Source organism: Dasypus novemcinctus, chromosome 14 (genome assembly GCF_030445035.2).
Source record: "Dasypus novemcinctus isolate mDasNov1 chromosome 14, mDasNov1.1.hap2, whole genome shotgun sequence".
NCBI lineage: Eukaryota > Metazoa > Chordata > Mammalia > Cingulata > Dasypodidae > Dasypus > Dasypus novemcinctus.
Genome location: NC_080686.1, coordinates 85,899,171 through 85,910,799, shown reverse-complemented (window position 1 = coordinate 85,910,799; position 11,629 = coordinate 85,899,171). Strand labels below are relative to the sequence as shown.

The 11,629-nt window shown below is 35.4% G+C and overlaps 1 non-coding gene across 1 annotated transcript; it reads left to right on the top strand.

Moving 5' to 3' along the window:
* The first annotated feature begins 3,358 nt into the window (after positions 1-3,358).
* LOC111759544 (U4 spliceosomal RNA) lies at positions 3,359-3,495 on the top strand. The gene has a single exon (XR_002793497.1). It is a non-coding gene; the product is annotated as a U4 spliceosomal RNA (small nuclear RNA).
* The last annotated feature ends 8,134 nt before the right edge of the window (positions 3,496-11,629 follow it).

The following is an 11,629-nucleotide window of genomic DNA, read 5'->3' as shown; positions in this document are numbered from 1 at the left end:
TAGAAACATTTAGTTATAATGGAAAAAACAAGTAACATTAGCTTTTCTTACTTTCCTATAAAATGTTATATGCTGACATTTTATCTTCAGAAAAGGCAAGCCAGATTATTCATATCAACTCTCATTTGGTGGTATGGATTGAATTGTGACCCTACAAAGAAATGTTCAAGTCCTAACACCTAGTCCTATGGATGGGAACTTTGTAAATAGGATCTTCAAAGATCTTATTAGTAAGGTGAGGCCAAACTGAATCAGAGTGAGCCTTAATAAATATGACTGGAGTCCTTATGAGCAGAGGGTATTTGGACAAAGTCAGGAGTAGGAGGCAGAAAGAGACAGATACCATGTCACAGCAATAGAGATTGATTATGGCTTGTTGGCAAGCCACCACCAGAATACTTAACTTCAGAGAACACATGATTCTGCTACTATCTTGATTTTGGACTTCTAACCTACTAAACTGTGAGGCAATAATTTTTTTCTTTTTTGTTTAAACTACTCTGAGTTATGTGTTATAGGAGCCCTGGAAAAATAAGATGCTTGAGCAATCACAAAAATAATTAGATTATAGACAGAGAAATTGATATGGCTATGCACATGGACACAGATACAGATCTGAAAACATTGAAAGAGAAACAAGCTTTTAAGGAATTATTAAGGGAAAAATAAAGGGAAAATTAAAAACTCATGTGGTACAAAAACATCTAAATTATTTTTATTTTGAGGGCATGATTAAATAAGAAAATATGAAAATATATAATTGGTTTAAACACATTTATAGAGCAAGGGGAGGAAGTTAATGAAGGGTCTAACAAAGTTTTCTCCACTATAATTGTGACTATAAAAACTATATCTTCATCATGAGAATGAATTTCAAGTGGTTTCATTTTATTGTAAATATAACATGATTCAAATAATCTGGCATAGTCTCAGCATGAAACAGACTATGATTTCATAGATAAGAGCTTTCTGAAGATAACTAGAAACAATGAAAAATCCTTTCTGGAGGAATATATTTCTATCATAGCCATTAGATTAGTGAGACAAATAATTTCATCAATATCTTTAACACAAAGAGAAAGATGATCAAATCTGAGGATATTGACTCCATGTGCAAGAATAGCTAATGAAACAGATTTAGAAGGAGATGTACAAAGATTTTAAATATTGGAATTTTCAAATTTTGAACGAAGAATTGGAGGATATTAGATATATAGACACAAACATACACTATATAATTTCTAAATACTTAAAAGACAAGCTTAAAGTTATCTAAAAATAGGGAAGCAGTTGTGGCTCAACTGATAGAACATCTGCCTACCATATGGAGGGTCCAGGGTTTGATACCCAGGGCCTCCTGACCCATGTGGTGAGCTGGCCCACGCGCAGTGCTACCTGTGTGCAAGGAATGCCCTGTCACACGAGGGTATCCCTTGCGTAGGGGTTCCCCACACACAAGGAGTGCACCCTGCAAATATAGCTGCCCTATTCAGAAAAAAAAGCGCAGCCTACCCAGGAGTGGTGCCGCACACACGGAGAGCCAATGCAGCAAGATGATGCAACAACAACAACAAAAAAGTGACACAGTTTCCTGGTGCCACATGACAAGAATGCAAGCAGACACAGAACACACAGCAAATGGACACAGAGAGCAGGTAACAGGGGAGAGGGGGAGAGAAATAAAATAAATCTTAAAAATAAATAAATAAATAAAAATAGTGAGAAAGCAGACTTGAGAAAGATACAAGTAGAACCTCTAAATGTAATATTGAAATAAGTGTAATAACAAATGTGATGGACATATATAAGAACAGACTAGATATAGTTAAAAAGAAGTCAGAAAAAATTCAATAGTTAAGTAAAAAATATCAAGGTTCAAAGTAGAAAAAAAAGATGGAAAGTGAATGAGATAGGAAATGTTGAGAGATATTGAGGGCACAATAATACGGTCCAACATATGCTAACTGGAATCATAGAAGAAAGAGAAAGACAAGAAAGAATAGAAAAAAGATTAGAATAGATAATGGCTAATTTCCTTAAAAACATATTAAAGATATTATACAGATTTGAGAACAATAACAGAGTTCTGTGTGGAATCAAACCAAAGAAATACTAATCTGGAAGCTTCGTAGAAAAGTGCAGACAACAAAGACCATTAGAACTTCCTAAAATAATATCCAGAGAATACCACTTTTGGCTATGATAAATTAACTTGGACTAGACATTCCCCATAGTTGTAAACAACTAGAAAACTATATATGTAATATTTTTAGCCATCACCAATAGGCAACACTGGATTACAATCCCTGAGTGAGGTGATAAATGAGGTGAACCTGACAATCACACCAGCTTTCTTGTAGGAGATACTTTGCAGACAGTAGGGATGGGAGGGGAGGCTATACCAAGATGAGGTCTGTCATGTATTGAAATCACAGAAGTCATGATTTGGAAAAGATGAAGTGGCTGGAATTGAAGATCAGAGAAAAAGAGCAATAAATAGCTCCCAAGCAGTTCTAAGCTGAACAATATCCATAACTTATATAATGTAGGAGAGGGTTTCAGCTCCAGTGGACTTCAGATCTAAATGTGAAAGATGAACCATTGAAATTTTTAGAAGTGGCGGTGGACTTGGCCCAGTGGTTAGGACATCCGTCTACCACATGGGAGGTCCACGGTTCAAACCCCGGGCCTCCTTGACCCGTGTGGAGCTGGCCCATGCGCAGTGCTGATGCGCGCAAGGAGTGCCATGCCACGCAGGGGTGTCCCCTGTGTAGGGGAGCCCCACGCGCAAGGAGTGTGCCCTGTAAGGAGAGCCGCCCAGTGTGAAAGAAAGTGCAGCCTGCCCAGGAATGGTGCCACACACACGGAGAGCTGACACAACAAGATGACGTAACAAAAAGAAACACAGATTCCCGTGCAGCTGACAACAACAGAAGTGGACAAAGAAGACGCAGCAAATAGACACTAAACAGACAACCGGGGCAGGGGAGTGGGGGGGGGGGGGAAGGGGAGAGAAATAAATAAATAAATAAATATTTTAAAAGATTTTTTTAGAAGAAAATGTGGGAAAACTTTGTGACCAGCGAGTAAGTAAATACTTATTTAAAAGAACATGAAAACCCCTGAACACAAAAGGAAAATAATTTTAAAATGTGTTTACTTCAAGGGTAAGACCAAATGTTGAAGAACATCACAGCATGATATGAGGCTGGATACATGCCAAGGATTGGCAGTAGCTAGCACCAGAATGTTACAGAGTTTAGAAGAAAGCCCTGACTTGCTGATGCCTCAAGTTTGGACTTACCCTAGCTTCACAACTGGAGATTAGTAGACCTAGATGATGGCTAAACAATAGGAGAACTTTGGCAGTGGCAATATCATAGCCAATGTGCTTTATACAATGTGTGATTACTGCTAATTGAAAACTTTCCCCAATACTGCACTATTATGACTTGAATATGACTGGCATAGGCAATTTTTGACCATCTTCACAGACACTGAAAAAAAAGCCATAGGAGCAGTTTGTGGCTCCCTTGCGGGGACCTCCTCCAACTGCTCCCAGACTATGCTACCATTTTGGGTCCCAGGCTCTGTTACAGCAGGAAGATAGCAACTGCTGTGTGCATACTGAGGCACCTGTGTTGGTGCCAATCTATTGGGTTGCAGCTTGAAACACTGAACTAGGAAACTCCTCTTGCCTGGTGCTCCCAGAACTTGCCCTCCAGGCAGAAGCAGTTTGAGGACAGCTAAAGCAGTGTGTGGTGGTTTGACTCTATATGTACCCCCAAAAAACATGTTCTTAAATTTAACTAATTCCTGTGGGTGGGACCCTATTGTAAGGTCTTGAGGCTACTTCAGTTAAGGTGTGACCCACCCTTATCAGGATGCATCTTAATCCTATTACTGTAGTCCTTTAAAAGAGAATGACACACAGAGAAAAAGTCACAAAAGCAAGATGCTGAAATAGAACCTGGAAGAGAAGGAAGAGACCTGGAGATGCTGCCATGTGCCTTGTCATGGGGATGAGGAATCAAGGATCACTTGCAGCTAGCCCTGAAACACCACAGTCTATGGGGAGAAAGAATCACTTTGATGATGTCTTGATTTGGACATTTTTCTGGCTTCAGAAATATGGTTGAATAAATTCCCAGTGTTTAAGGTGAACTATTCCATGGCATTTGCTTGAGGAGCCTAGGAAACCAAAACAGATTTTGGGACCAGTAGAGTGAGGTGCTGCTATTGAAAATACCACAAATGTGGAAATGACTGTAGAATTGGGCAATTGGTAGAGGCTAGAAAAATTGTGAAGTGCATGATAGAAAACTGTTGGTAGTAATATGGATGCTAAAGATACTCCCAAAGAGAGCTCAGAAGGAAATGATGTTATTGGAAAGTGGAGGAAATGTGATCCTTGTTTTAAAGTGGCAGAGAGCTTGGTGAAATTAAGTTCTGATGTGAGATGGAAGGCAAAGCTTGAGAGTGATGAACTTGGATATTTAGTTGAGGAGATTTCTAAGCTAAGTATGAAAAATTCAACCAGGTTTCTCCTTTCAGTTTTAATGAAATGCAAGAGGAAAGGGATAAGCAGAGAACTGAATTCCTGGGCACAAAGAAACCAGAAATTGATGGCTTGGAAAATTCTGTTCTAGAGAGTGAATTCCCAGATGAAAGTGTTCCATATGTGTTTAACTGAAGATGGAACCAGTCAGAAATTCCTGTGGATGTCAGGATTGGAAATGCAGTTATCCAGGAAGGATCCATGGAATGTTTTTCTGTCTCATGATTGAAACTCCTGTGTACCATGTGCAAAATCAACAAGTTTTATTGTTGCTATTGCATAATTTGTATGAACAAAATCACTGCCAGATTAAATTAAATGGACAGAGAAGGGACAAATTGGAGGAAAAAAATCACTTCAAGGGAAGAACCATGGAATCTGAAGTCTGGACCAAATACATCTTCTCAGGCCAAAAGAGCAGGCCCATCCATGTGTGTGGAGAGGTTGAGTCTGTCCCTGCACTTGGAGAGGATGGGCCTTCTGCTCCATTTTCAGAAGAGTGCTGCTGTCCCAGTGCTCACAGAGCGTGCTCCTGTGCCCCATGGATAGACTTCATGAGAGATAAAGAAGGTTGCTATATACTGATAAAGGGATTAATTCAACAAGAAAACATAACAGCTATAAATATATACATACTTCATTTCAGAACTCCTAAATATATTAAGCAAATATTGATAGATTTGAAGAGAGAAATAGACAGTTCTACATTAATAGTAGGAGATTCAACACAACACTTACAATAATGGATAGAGCATCTAGACAGAAGATCAGTAAAGAAATACAAGACTTTAACGATACTCAAAGCCAGCTAGACCTAACAGACATATATAGACCACTTGACTCAACAGCTGCAGAATACACATTCTTCTCTACTGTACATGGATTGTTCTCCAGGATAGACCTTATGTTAGGTCACAAAACAAGTCTGATTAAATTAAAATTATTGAAACCATACAATGCATTCTCTCCAACAACTGTAGAATAAAACTAGGAATCAATTATAGAATGAGAACTAGGAAATCCACAAATATGTGGAAATTCAACAATACTCTCTTAAACTACCAAGAGTCCAAAGAAGAAATAACAAAGTTAGGAAATATTTTGAGGTAAGCAAAAAATGAAAATTATACACAACATAACAAAACTTATGGGATATTCAACAAAGGCAATGCTAAGTGGCAGAGCACAAGATCAACATGGAAAAATCAGTAGTGTTTCCATACTGTAGTAATGAGCACTCTGAAGAGGAAATAAAAAATATTCCTCTTACAGTAGTATCTAAAAAAGTCAAATATTAAGGAATAAAGCTCTCAACCAGGATATTAAGAACTTATACATAGAAAACTACAAAATATTGCTAAAAGTCAAAAAAGACTTAAAAAAATGAAACGCCATTCCATATTCATGAATTGGAAGACTAAATATTACTAAGATTTCAATTCTACCTAAAGTTATATACATATCCAATTAACATTTTAAGAGAAAGAAAATGTTCTGTTGTAGAATATTTTAATAGATTAAGCACAGATGAACATAAAATAGCACTATGTACTTTAAAAAGACACTGTAAAACTAATGTGACTACCTATTGAAAGGTGTCAGGAAAAGATGATGGAATCAAGGAAAAAGGAAAAACATGCATGATAGAAAAAGAACTGATGACTAGTTCCATGAAATAGAGTATGACTAGTATAAGTCTTTATACTTGAAATACAGAAGGATAAAAAGGGTTAAACATTCCTAATTCTTATTTTTATATCACTGAGTAGTAAAATTAATGGCATTTAATTCAGTTATTTCTTCCAGCATGGTAAAAAGAAAAGATTTTTTTCTCAAAAAGAACATACATACAGTTGTTTAAGTCACATTGTTAGGATGGGAAGATTCTTTATAACATTTTAATGGTCTTGTAACAATTTTTGTCTTGGCCTCTTGTATTTCAAGGATTCTTGTGTAGTAAGAAGCCTTGGAAGAAAAGGTTGTTTCTTTCTCTTGGGCGGAGGATAGGACAATAAATACAGCATCTACCTTCAGGTGCCATCCCTTTGAAATACTGGGGTTTCCTATATTCAGATTTCCTCAACAGTGGAGTGTGTGTGAGTGTCTGTGTAGTTGGAGAAGCATCCGCCTTGGCTGTTCTGCATCACCAGCATGGGACTTAGGCAGGAAGAACTGATGTTAACAGGACGTGGTGCTTTGGGCTGTGAATAATTATATCCTTTGTTTCTGAATTAGGATTCTTATGTATTCTGCCAGCATATCTGCAAAATGTGTCAGGCTATCTTGCTAGCTTTGAGATATGATAAAATGTCAGACCCTTCACACTTATTAACCACCCTTCTCAACTTTTTTCAACAATGGTTTCTGAAAAGTAGATTGGTGCCTTAAATTTTAAAGTAACAGTCATATAATTTTTGACAATTCAAGTAATGTAATTCTTGACAACTTCATAATATAATACTTGTATCATTTTAATGTAATAATCTCATTGTGAACTATTAAAGTAACTTACGTTGACTGGGAACTAACCCAGAAGGTACAATATGCTAAGACCTTTACACAAAATTTTTCATGTAACCCTTAGAACCACTCTATTTTTTATTACTGTTCTTAAGATAAATAATTGAAATTTCCTAAGGTCATGCAAATATTAAGCTACTAAGAGATATTTGAACCCAGGCAATCTGATTTCATCATCTACGCTCTTAAACATTTTAGCTGTGAGAAATAAGTCAGAATCTATTCTCACCTTTTATAAGTGAATAAAGTCAGGCTCAGATACCCTTTGCATATTGCCCCGTACAGCAAGAAGAAAGAATGACTTTTCCTACCTTTCTCGATCAGCCTGTACAGTTTGTGGGCAAGGGTGGTTGCTCAAACAGTACTCTTGATCCAGCAGAGCATAGCAACTTCCTCATGTTCTGATGTATGATGGTATCTTGAACTTCCAGTCCTGCTTTGAGTTTTGGATTATGTTCCTATCCTTCAGGATATTTAACTTTCAAAATATCTCAAACATTTTAACTCAGTATTTAAGTTCAAAGGTCAAGTAAACTGAAGTAAATACGCATGAATTTTCATCTCCTAGAAGTTTATAGGTTCATAAATTGTAATGCTCGTATGATTGGCATCTACTTTGAGATTGTGAAAATAGAAAGTTACCATATGACCAAAACAAACACAGTTTAATTTCAATTGTTTCTTTAGTTGATTTAGCATTAAGATTGTGTGAAATGCAAATTATGCTGTCACTGAGTATCCAGAGGAAGAGAACATTAGGGTGTGGCTAACCATATGAATGGATTGGGGAAAAAGCTTTATTGGACATTTTAACATTAATATATTTAAGATGATATTTGGTACTTTTGAATAAAGATACATATTTTGGGGAAAAAAGAATAAGATATGGTAGCCTTCTGTGGAATATATTTTGTTAAGAATTGTTTTTTTGAGTGTTTTGACCAATGGTAGAAATGAAAGAATAGGTAAATTTTTCTTAAGAAACTAAAAATTTTGAACAGAACAAAAAAAATAATTTACTATCTAGGGGAAACACATATTTTATAATGGTTTATCTATTCATGTAATTTAACAAGCATATCAGAAAGTCTTTAAAATACTCATGTCACATGATCACTTTTTAATTATTAAACACTGACTATATCTTTATAATTTGAGTCATAGTTTGCTTAAAAAATCACTGCTGCTTTTGTCCATGAGAGTTTAACTGGTACAAAATATCTCCCTACAAATAAGCATTTCTTTCCGTTACCCATGCTCTCAAACCAAGTGTGGTCATTAAGAATAAAGTTCAGTTATGTTCAACAAGGGTTTTGGAGACATGATGTAGGAATCAGCAATTGAAAGATAAAAACATTCTCTACCATTTCTTCAGCTACCTTTTTAGTTAATGTGCAGAGGTCATGCTTACTGCCAGATTATATTGCTTCATGAAAACCTTATCAAATCATACTTAGTGTCTACTTTTCATGCTCTGGCAGGTGCTATCATAATCAGAACTACTGTAAAATAAGAAAGACTTTATTTTTTCATGTTTATTTTTTCTTTTATTCATTGTAAGTTTAAATTATCGGATATTATAACATTTTAATAAATTTAATATTTTAACAATATGATTTTAAATTCAAATATCAACTAAAGAGAATTTGTTTACACAAATGAATTCTTTGTTACATCTTGAAACTCAACTATAAGGAAAAAATGACTTCTTTGTGGACTGTATATTTAGAGTAATCAGTTTAGTTGCTAAATATTTTGAATTTAGGCTTTAATGGCCAGTCTGTTGCTCTTAAATTGATTATATAATTATTTGATTTAGATAGGAGGGAGATAAGTAAATGTGCACATATCCATACATATAGTCAAAATTTATTTTATAATATAAGTGCTATCAGGAAAAAAGAAAAAATCCTGAGATTAAAAATATGTAGTCATGATAAAATGCTGTAGGATACAATTTTTTGGTCTCTTTTTTCCTTTATTTTTTTAATACATTTTTTTATTTTTAAAAAGATTCTTAGATTACACAAATGTCACATAAAAAATAGAGGGGATTTCCGTAAGCCCTGGTCCCCATACCTCCCACATTTCCCCACAGTAACAACATTCTTCATTAGTGAGGTACATTCATTGCAATTGATGAAAACATTTTGGAGCATCGCCACTAAGCATGGATTAAAGTTTACATTGTAGTTTACACTCTCTCCTACCCAATTCTGTAGATCATGGCAAGATGTATAATGGCCTTCATCTGTCATTGCAGTGTCACTCAGGACAATTCTCAAGTCCTGAAAATGTCCCCATATTACACCTGTATTCTGCCAAGAAAGAAGCAGAAACTCAGAATACTAACTAAAAGAGAGTTTTATTTAGTTAAATGAAATAGGTCACTTAGGTAAGATAAAGGAAAAATGAAAGTATATGTACAATTACTCACTAAAACAATTAATACATATTTAAGTTAAAGTAGTACATAGAAATAGCTGCTTATTAGTAACTAATAAAATGTGTTGTCTGTGAGCAATAAACAGGGGTCCAACTGTTGTGGAAATTCACAAGCCACCAGATAGTTAATAAGAAAATAAGTAATGACACATGTTTATACAAACTCACCAAACTGGGGGACATACCAACATCTGGTCTTTCATGAGGCTGGGCAGTCCCATTCAACAGCCTGATTGGAACAACACCTGGGTAGAACGTACTAGCAACAGCCCTCTCAGGGTATAGTACAACACCAGACCCTAGGAAGAGTACAACACCAGGCCCTGGGTACAGTACAACATCAGACCCTGGTAAAATCAACACCAGGCCCTAGGAACAGTACAATATCAGGCCCTGGGAACAGTACAACACCAGGTAGAGCATCCTCTCCTGGGTGAGGCTTCCACCGGCAGTTTGGCGGCTACCCCTTTTAAGGGATTCTGAATCTCAGAACTCTTCCAAACTTGAAACTTCATGGGAAAGTTTTGACAGAGTTATCTGCGTGCCTGCAGGCAGGGCCTTCAAGCACATCCTCCCACCGACCAGACCCCAGTTAACTTTCCTTTGTGTCTGTGGGAAGACTCCAGGCACCTGCGCATTCTCTACTGTTGGCTCACAATTCTTAACCCATTCCTTACTTACATTTATATTTTTTATCAACCTGTTTTTCTCTCTCCCTGCCCTTAGAACCTCCGGTGGCCACTGTGTCCACATACCAAAAGAGAAATTTATAGTTTAGATTATTTTTGTTATTAATATAAAAGAAACAAGGTGTTAAGTCAATGATCCAGGTCATCAATTTAAGAAGCAAGGAAAAAAAGTAGATTAAAATCAACATAGGTGGAAGGAGAGAAATACTAAAGTGTCGAATTCAATGAAATAGAAACAAAGTAGCAAAAATATTAACAAAGGCCTTTCTAGTTCTTGAAAAGATAACTATTAAGATAAACCAGTAATAAGAACGATCAAGACAAAGGTGGAACAAGGCACAAATTACCTATATCAGGAAAAAATTAGAAATATTGTTACATATTCTATACTCATTAAAAACATATTAAGGCAATGGTATAAACAGCTATGTGCCAATAAATTCAACAACATAGATAAAATAGACCCATTTCTTGAAAGATACCACCTACCATAATTGGCAGGAAATAGAAATTCTCAATAACCTTAGATGTGAAAGATATTTACATTTATAATGAAAACCCTTAGGAAATTCCTGGCCCAGATGGTTACCCTGTTGAAAGCTATTAAACATTTAAGGAAGAATAAATGCCAATTTTATTTTTTAAATCTCTTGAGGAAATAGAGAAGAGAATAATTCTCAATGCATTTTATAAAGCTAGCATAAATCTGATACTAAAACTTGATAAAAGTATTTCAAGAAAGGATGAATAAAAACATTAAAATTCCTCAAAAAATATTAAGTCAAATCTAATAGTGTAACAAATGACAGTATATCATAAATCAGTGGTGGTAATCTCAGAAATGCATGGTTGTTTTCATATGCCAAACAACAATTAATGCAATTCACTGTATTAACAGAATAAAAGAAAATCCATATAAACACTTCTCTAGATATAGAAAATGTATTTGACAAATTCCAATATCCATTCACATTTTAAATCAAGGCAAAGTATCTTAGCAACTAGGAACAGAAGAAAAATTCCTCAGCCTGGAAGGGCATCTAAGAAAATTCTATGGCTAACATTATATGAAATAATAATGGAGGATTGGGTACTTTCTCCCTAAGATGGGAATAAACAAGAATGTCATTTTCACTACTTTACTCAACATGTTGCTTGACAATTATGGTACAAAAATTAAATATAAATGAATGACAAAGATTGGAAAGGTACAAAACATGATTATTTACATAGAACATCCAAAGCAATTAACAGCTACAAATAACCCATAATAATCACTAAAACTAATATGAAATTGGTTAGGTTAAAAGTACCTGGTTAATATAAAAACAGTCAATTATAGGTCTACATTCACGTGACAAACATTGAAATGATTAATTTTAGTCACTTAACACGTAATACACAAAATGTAGATGAA